Below are 8740 nucleotides of genomic sequence, written 5' to 3'. Positions count from 1 at the left end.
GTCTCTCCAAGTTCAATTTGTATGTATGTCTTAATTTCCAAGCAACTTTAGCCAACAAGTCCTCACAGAATTCCTCGTGGAAAAAATTTTAAATAGTCTTAATAATTGATTGTTTTTCTCTTCTGTCTGAGGTGTTCTTTTTAAAATCCATGTGGAGATGGAGAAGACTAACATCCTCTGGCCTAATGTGAAAACCTAATTAAAACTGTGTCTCTTCCTTGTAAGTCTGAAGCATGAAGCATTGGAAATTTTAAACAAATGGGTGTGAATGTGTTAAGTATCCATCAGAGCCCAGCCCTCTTCTACCAGATTGTATGGCCTCAGATCTGCAAGGGAAGTGTTAGGCTTAGAGATACCAAGGAATGGAGGGGGTGCGGTGGGCATGAGAATGTACACAGAATATGGTGATCTCTTTCAGTGTCAACACTTTCTATACCATCTCTATACTGATAACTCTCAAATTTATGTCTTCTTCCTGGACTCATCGTCTAACTCCAAAATCATATATCCTATTGCCTCGTATACATATCCAGTTGGATGTCTAATAGGCATTTCAAACTTACATCTAATATCAAGCTTCTGAATTCCCCCTACCCAAATCCTACTTCTCCTACCCTTTTCCTCTTTTTCTGTCACCCCATACCTGATAAATCAGCCAATCCTATTGGCCTTCAAAACATATATCCATAAGCCTATACCTTCTCAACACCTTCATCCACAACTTCCACCTTGGACTAAGAAGCCACATTCATCTCTCTCTTTTTTTAAATTGCAGTAACTTTGTAATTGGTCTCTCAGTTTCAACCTTTGCCTTGCCCCACTTAAGTCTGCTTTCAGCAGCCATAGTGATCCTGGTAAGATGTGAGATGTTCTTTCTCTGCTCAAAACCCTCTCACAGGCTGGGCGAGGTGGCTCATGCCTGTAATTCTAGCACTCTGGGAGGCCGAGGCAGGAGGATCGCTTGAGGTCAGGAGTTTGAGACCAGCCTGACCAAGAGTGAGACCCCTTCTCTACAGAAAATAGAAAATACTAGCCAGGCATGGTGGTGCATGTCTGTAGTCCCAGCTAATCAGGTGGCTGAGGCGGAGGATCGCTTGAGCCCAGGAGCTGGAGGTTGCAATGAGCTGTGAGGACACCACTGCACTCCAGCCCAAAGGACAGAGCAAGACTCTGTCTCAAAAAAAAAAACAAAAAACCTCTCATGCCTTCCCACCTCACTTGGAGTAAAAGCAAAATCATCACAATGGCCTGTAGGCCCTGGCCCTCTGGTGCTGCTCTCTGAACTTTTGGCTCCTACTGTTCTTCCCTTTTATTCACTCCGGTCCTGCAAATACTTACTTCCTTGCTGGCCCTTGGATGCTCCTGGCACGCATCTGCTGAGGTCCTTGCACTTGCTGTTCCCTCTGCCTGGATCATTCTTCCTTCAGATAACCTCATGACTTCTCCCTCCTCACTTTCTTCAGCTCTTTACTAAATGTCATCTTTTCAGTGAGAACTTCTCTGGCCATCCTATGTAAACTCACAACCCCTTCCAAACTCCCTCTCCTTTTCTGCTTTTATTTTTCTCCATAGTACTTATTGCCATCTAACATGTAATTTACCTTGTCCATTGTCCTCCCCCACTAGAATGTAAGCTTCATGTTTTATTGACTCAGCACCTAGAACCATATCTGCCACAAAGTAAGCATTTAATAAATATTGATTGAATGAGTAAATGAGCGTTTTAGACATACTAAGAGAAGCACATTACATCTGTCGTTGACCTTTAGCTTGCTTGCAAGTGGCAGTCATATTAATATTATATAAAAAATAGTGAAACCTAGGGAAGAATAAAGTTGTCTAGGAGTGCAGAGGAGAGAGAACATACTATCTGGAAGAAATTAAGGAGGAAGTGACGATATAGGTGGGCCTTGAAGGTTGGAGATCATAGGAGGGCTTTTCAGGCAGAAGTAAGAACATTGCAAAGGCATGGGATAAAAGGATGTATTGTAGAAAATGGGAGAAGTTGGCTTAAATGTAGCCTGGATAGTGAGGAATGTAGGGGATAAGGCAGGTAAGGGGGTTGGGGCCAGATTATGAAAATTTGAAGGAATGTATAATTTATCAGCCATGGTGAACAATCAAAGGATTTCCAGCAAATCATGGAATGATTAGATTTGTGTTTCTGAAAGCTAACTTCAATATTTGTGTCTCTGCGCCAAAAGCAGGAAGCCAACTTGAAGGCCGTTATTCCAGATGTGAGATAAGTGGTTAAACTAAGGTACTAGTGGTATTGGTATGGGGATAAAGAGAGAATGACAGGTAGGAGATTCAGCCCTTAAGAACAAAGGCTCTGGTGTGAAACTGCAAGGACCAAACACAGTTTCCTCATCTATTGTCTCTGTGTTATTTAACTTCTCTACCTGACTTTGCTTATCTGTGAAATGACTATAATAGCACTTTACTTCACTGGGGTATTGTGAGGATTAAATGAGATAATCCACTGAAGTGTTTATCATAACATGTGGCACCTGGTAATGCTTGATAATGTAGTTATCACATTATTATTCATTAGCAGGCTTTGTTGATTAATAGAAAGAGGGGGTGAGGGAGGAGGACTTTACAGTCAAGATTTCTAAGGCAGGACAAATGGCAATTCCGTGAACAAAACGTATATGTTTCCTTCCTCTCTAGAGCAAGTGTGGTTCCAGACCAGCATCTTCAGCATCTCCTGGAAGCTTGTTAGGTATGCAAATTCTTGGGTCCCACCCTAGACTTATTAATAATAAGCTCTAGGATAAGACTCAGCAGTTCTTGTTTTAACAAACCTTCCAGGTGACTCTTATGCACCTCATGTTTAAGAACCACTGCTTTGGAGTCTACACCACGGCAACCTATTCTTTTTTTTTTTCCCCAAAGATAGGGGGACTTGCTATGTCACCCAGGCTAGAGAGTACAGTAGCAGTGGCTATTCATAGGTCTGATCATAGCTCACTGCAACCTGGAACCCATGGGCTGAAGCAGCCTCAAGCAGCCTCCGGACAAGGACTGCAGGAACACCCTCCCGGGCTTGGCTGGGCAACCTAGTCTTAAAGGGCCAGACCGTGACTACATTTAGGCTTTGATGGCCCTTAGGGTCTTTTTTGTGCTCCTCAACTCTGTCATTGTAGCACAAAAGCAGCCCCAGTAAATGAAATGAGTGTGGCCCTGTTGCACTAAAACTTTATTATTTATCTATTATGTGAAATTTGAATTTCATGTAATTTTCATGTCATAAAAATTATTTTTAAATTTTCAACTATTTAAAAATTCTTAGCTTGTGGAACATACAAAAAAGATGTTGGACTAGACTTGGTCTTCAGGCTGTAGTTTGCCTACCCCTAGTCTAGGACAAAATTGGGGGGGCGGGGAAGGCACTATAGAGTACCCATGTGAGTCAATGCAGGATAGCTGAGAATTGTTATCAATTCTGAGCTTACAAGCTTCCTGTTTTGTGTGTGTGTTAAGATGTACTTTCTTTTGTGAACAACAGTCCCCATTTTTTTTTTCCTGGAAAGTTTACAGTTCTGAAATCCAAAGTCTAGGATTTCACTGCTCCAGACTAAGTAAACATGCTTTTGTCCACCAAAGCCAAGCCTGAAATTTTTGGATTTGGAGGTCTGATCTTCTTGATCTCAATTCACTCACGGTATGACCTGGCTAAACCACCAGAAAACTGAAACCTGGAAGAGAAGGTCTTCTAAGAAGAGAAGGGAATTCTTGATTCCAAACCATTAGGTTTTAAACAGTGGTGATCCCTTTGATAAGAAGACCCCCATCTATTACCTGGCTTCTGCAATCATGCTTACCAATTGCATCAGCCACCTGAGACTCCACCCCTCGGACCACCCCAACCTAATAAAAGTGGGAAAAAAAAACGGGTAGACGGGGGCTCAGAATTTGGTGGCCAGACCCCTCTGAGCCAGTCGAAGAAACCTTGATTCTCTGACTCTCCAAGTGCTGCTCAGTTTATCCCTGGAACCACCCGCTGTAACACTTGCTTTAACACCTTAACTGAAACATTAAGGAAATGTGATCTGAAAGGCCAAGAGAAACAAAGTGGAGTTGCTAGCTAAAAGGAAGCCTAAGAAAACTGCTTAGGATCCAAAATCAAGTCCCTAATCAATTCCCTATTTTATCCTTAATGAGATAATGACCATTCCTTTTGCTCTCTGGCTGGCTAAAAGTATGGATAGAGTTAAAGCCAACCACTTTCACCATCCCTCCAAGGCTTATAGAATGGCAGAATTCCATTTCTGTGACCTACATTCTTTGAAGGGAATACCTATGGTGTGGAAAGAGCATGCAACAAACCCTTTTACTTGACTGGGTCTTGGTTTTCACAGACCAAAAAGAAAATCCAAATAGATCATCTTTAAGGTCCCTTCCAGCCTTGTGACTGTCTGAAGCCGTGTTTTCTTGCTAACAGTATGGCAGAACTAGGTAGTAAAATGAGGAGACTTGTTTTGGTTTCTCCCCAGGGGGAGAGGATTCAACTCGGCAGCTTCCTGAAGCTCTCTCGGAAAGGTAAATAAATAGAGACTAGAGTTGCGTGGCTGGCGTTAGCCCAGCCCCCACATGGCACTGAAAGGGACCACAGCTGGGGAGGCCACCTTTTCCTTCCCTGGCAGGATGGGGGATGGGAAACCAGCATGGAGCCACAGAGGCTTCCGGCTCTGAAACTCGGCCCCGGCTCAGAGCTTCTCCTGGCAGAAACCCTGCCCTGCGTTCCAGGCCTCCACGAGCACGATGCTCGTGTGCCGCTCCCCTACTCTCCTCTGCGGGGGCCTCTCACAGGGTAGAACACACCCTCCTTGCTGCTTTTTTTTTTTTTCCGCTCCCAATAAAATCACAACACAAATTTGGGTATTTTTCTCCCTCTGTCAGCCCCGCCAAAACTTTCACCGCGTTCCGCCCACTCCACGTGGACCTCCCTTCCCTGTCCCAGCAAACCCTGCGAGAAACCTCACCCCCAACACGTGACCAATTGTTATGTTTCCTTCCTGGGGCTCCCCTGTAGCTGGCACCAGCTAACGACTGAACAAAAGTGCCCCCTTCAGGGTGAATTTGGGGCAGCAGCCTGGGAAGGGAGGAAAGTTGATGTGGGCTGAAGGACAATAGGGGAAAGAGGCTGCCTCTGCTTAAAATGATTTCATATCCACATAGCTGCCTGGTTAATAACTTTAAGGATTACACAATCAAAAGATGAGACAAATTCAAGAGAAGGATGTCATCAAAGAAAACTACTTTGGGGTGCAGTTGGGTAAGGTTTTAATCCCCAGCTGCAAAGTTAGTTACCTCTACTCCAACTCCACTTCCTCCAGAGTTCATGATGTTGGCAAAGCGCTCAGATCCTCCAATGCCAGGCGACAGCCAAGATTCCCTAATTATGGGCTGGGTGATGGGAACAGGGCCTCTCCTGGGGTGGATGAACTGCTCCTTGCCTCCACCCCCTCCCCCAACAACACTGTAAGCAGTTGTCTCTTTATTGGCTCTGCCTCCTCAAGCTGACATCAGTTGTTTTCAAAAGGGAATCTCTCCCCTCTCAGCATTGGGAACATTTGCCCTGGATGGGAAGAGCCTCAGGAGATCATGTTGTAGGAAGGAGTGGGCAGGGCAGCAAAAAATGAGTCCAGTGGGAAGGCTTGGTGCACAGAAAAAGGGGATTAACAAGGAAAAGCTAGAAAATAGGTCAAGTGAAGCCAAACAGAGGCAACTAATTTCCTTGGGAAAAATTCTAACGTGGGCTTTGTCCAGTTTTCACCTTACACTTTTCCCCCACATATGTGGGATGGAGGGATTGGGTAGGGAGTTGGGGTGATGGAATGTATGAGGTTGGAGGCCGATTGAGGAAAGGAGTTGTGAGCAATGCTCTCAGAGAAGGAAGGGTAGGACTAAGTAGTGCAGGCAGGGAAGGGTAAGTTTAAAATCAGAATTATCGTGGGGCCATTTGTCCCTCCAAGGTCACAGGGGTCATTACTAGTTAATGGCCCAAGAGCTACCATCCTTGGAGCCCAAGTAGGGAGACCTCGTAGCCCAGAAGCGCACTACCCAGGGACGCGTTAAGGAGCAATGTGTGGAAGAGAATGGGAGGAGTCCTAGGGCACTACTTTCAAGGGAAACAGTCCAAAAAGCGATCAAGCTAAAATGTTGAGGACTGTGGCCAGGACACTTGCTCCTATAACTCAGTATCTGTCAGCGCTCCCGTTACCAGGTGCTATTTCCAGAGTCCCAAGCTAAAGGGGAGGAAAAGGGAGAGGCAGGGGGAGACCCGATGGGCTCCTCCCCCAGCGCAACTGCAGTACCAGCGTTTAGCCACTCGGGGGCTCCCAAGCTCAACCACAGCCGCAGAGTAAGGGCGAAAGAGAGCGCTAACGAGCCTCCAGAGGACAGCTTGCGACGTCAGGGATGACCCTGAGCAGCGAGGTGACCCAGGGGTCATCTGCTCTGAGGCAGCAGACTCTTCGCATAGCCAATGGGAGGGCATCCAGCCTCAGCCATTCTCTCTAAAAGAGACTTACGGCACTGAGAACTAACTCCCCATCTCTTACCCTCACCGCTTTCTCTTTGTTCACCCCCACCCCCGCCCGCGCCTTTCCTTCCCCTCCCCCATCCTCATGGTGGGAACCATCCCCCAGCCTATCAGAGTCCCGAGGAATGCTCGCCGCACCCTGGCTGGCCGCCAAGCTATGGACTTCCTGGGCTTTGGGGTGGGGCTTGGCGGAGGGGAAGCCCGTGTGACAGGAGAGCCACCCAATTCTGCACAGCCTGCCCATTTTCTCTCTCTCTGCTAAGCAAAAGGCTCATCTATCATTCTCTATCACCATCACCTAATTTCCTCCCCCTACAATAGGATTTCCTTGCCAGGGCAAAATATCCAATCTGGAGGCAGCGGTCATCCTAAGCATGTGGTTTACAGTGGGAGAGAAGGGAAAGCACCTATTTCAGAAAATGCCTTCCCTGTTCCAGAAGGCCTGTAGCTGGAAGGAGGGAGTCAGTTGCCAGGGTCTTGAGGAAAGGAGTTTGTAAATGGTAATTCACATCTAGGAATCCTTCTGGATCCTTCTCAGAACCCTTGGGTCTAAAGTACAGGGTCTCTATATAGTTAAGCCTGGGAGTAAGTGGATTTCTGCATATGTGACCTCTACTCAGCCTTCATTTCCCTGATATAAATCAGCTGAAATCTGAGCTCACTCTTCCACATCATCTCCCCAGCCCACTGCAGTAGACTGGGGTGGGTTCAGCAAGAACTGGGAGCAGACAGAAACTCCTCCCAAATCTCACGCATAGAGACCAGGCCTGTCAGGGACCTCTGGCTCTGATCCAAGGGGTCACTGCTCAGAAATATTTTTGCCGTTAGGGGAGTCTTCTGATATTGTCCACAAAAAAAGCCCTTAAATAACAAGGTGAGAATTCAGTCCTGTGGTGCCCACTGCCTCACGGTCTCTCAATGCCACTTTTGCAGCCTGTCTGCCTGATGTCATCATCCGTAGACCTGTGCCAGATTCCCAAGTTCCTATCTTGAAACCTCAGCCCCCACACCCAGGGCCTAGGGGAGAGCTGATGTAGGTCACTGCAGCTGAGCTGCAGGGCTGTCTGCTCCTTGAGCCCAGAGCCTTTCAGGCACAGAAAGGAAGCCTTGCAGAGAAGCAAAAGAAAGGGCTCTATGAGAATCAGAGGAAAGCTTATTCCTCAAAAACTGAAGCAGGAGGCCGGGCGCGGTGGCTCACGCCTGTAATCCTAGCACTCTGGGAGGCCGAGGTGGGCGGATCCTTTGAGCTCAGGAGTTCGAGACCAGCCTGAGCAAGAGCGAGACCCCATCTCTACTAAAAATAGAAAGAAATTATATGGACAGCTAAAAAATATATATAGAAAAAATTAGCCGGGCATGGTGGTGCATGCCTGTAGTCCCAGCTACTCGGGAGGCTGAGACAGGAGGATCGCTTGAGCTCAGGAGTTTGAGGTTGCTGTGAGCTAGGCTGACGCCACGGCACTCACTCTAGCCTGGGCAACAGAGTGAGACTCTGTCTCAAAAAAAAAAAAAATAAATAAAAAAAATAAAATAAAAAAATAAAAAACTGAAGCAGGGAGAGGCCAGGAGTCAAATGCTCAGACTTGAGACAGAAACAGGATCTCTGGTTAGAGCTGCCTGTGATGGAGAGAAGGCCAGAGGAGAGGGGCTGGCCATAGCTTCCATCCCTCCTCCTCGCCCCACATTTGCCTGTATAATGGATCTGCTGTCCATCCCTTGTTCTCCACTCACTTTGCAGCCTCAGGTTTCATCCTCAGGAGCCTTTGTGATTTGCCTTAGAGACCCTCTGCTTCCTCTGGCCACACTTTCTAGGGCTCCCAAAGCTGGAATAGGCCACGGTGTCCCCGCCCTCCCCTATTGAAAGACTTTTCCTGCTTGTTATCTGCTAAACTCGTTTTGCCCAGGGAACTTCCAGCCCTCTGGGACTGCATTCCTTTTCTTGGCTCTCCCTGCCCTTGCCTCTGAGATCCAAAGGGTTGTGTATTTGTGTGTGGGTATGTGTGTGTGCGTGTGTATGTATATGGTCCTCATATCCTTTTAGTTAGGCATGGGGGGGGCGGGTCAAGGGCCTATGGCTGTAACTAGCTTGGGGTCCCCATGGCCAGCAAAACCAGACAAGGGACCAATTTCTACCTCCAGCCTCAAAACAATTTAAACCACAATGAATTGTTCTAATAGGCAGTAAGATAG

The 8740-nt window shown here is 46.8% G+C and overlaps 1 long non-coding RNA gene across 1 annotated transcript; it reads left to right on the top strand.

Moving 5' to 3' along the window:
* The first annotated feature begins 146 nt into the window (after nucleotides 1-146).
* LOC138391540 (uncharacterized) lies at nucleotides 147-3615 on the top strand. Its single transcript, XR_011234846.1, has 3 exons — nucleotides 147-220; nucleotides 2674-2725; nucleotides 3537-3615. It is a non-coding gene; the product is annotated as an uncharacterized lncRNA (long non-coding RNA).
* Nucleotides 3616-8740: the final 5125 nt, after the last annotated feature.

The sequence above is a fragment of the Eulemur rufifrons genome, chromosome 9 (assembly GCF_041146395.1).
Source record: "Eulemur rufifrons isolate Redbay chromosome 9, OSU_ERuf_1, whole genome shotgun sequence".
NCBI classification, from domain to species: Eukaryota; Metazoa; Chordata; class Mammalia; order Primates; family Lemuridae; genus Eulemur; species Eulemur rufifrons.
This window is presented reverse-complemented; position numbering and strand designations above follow the sequence as displayed.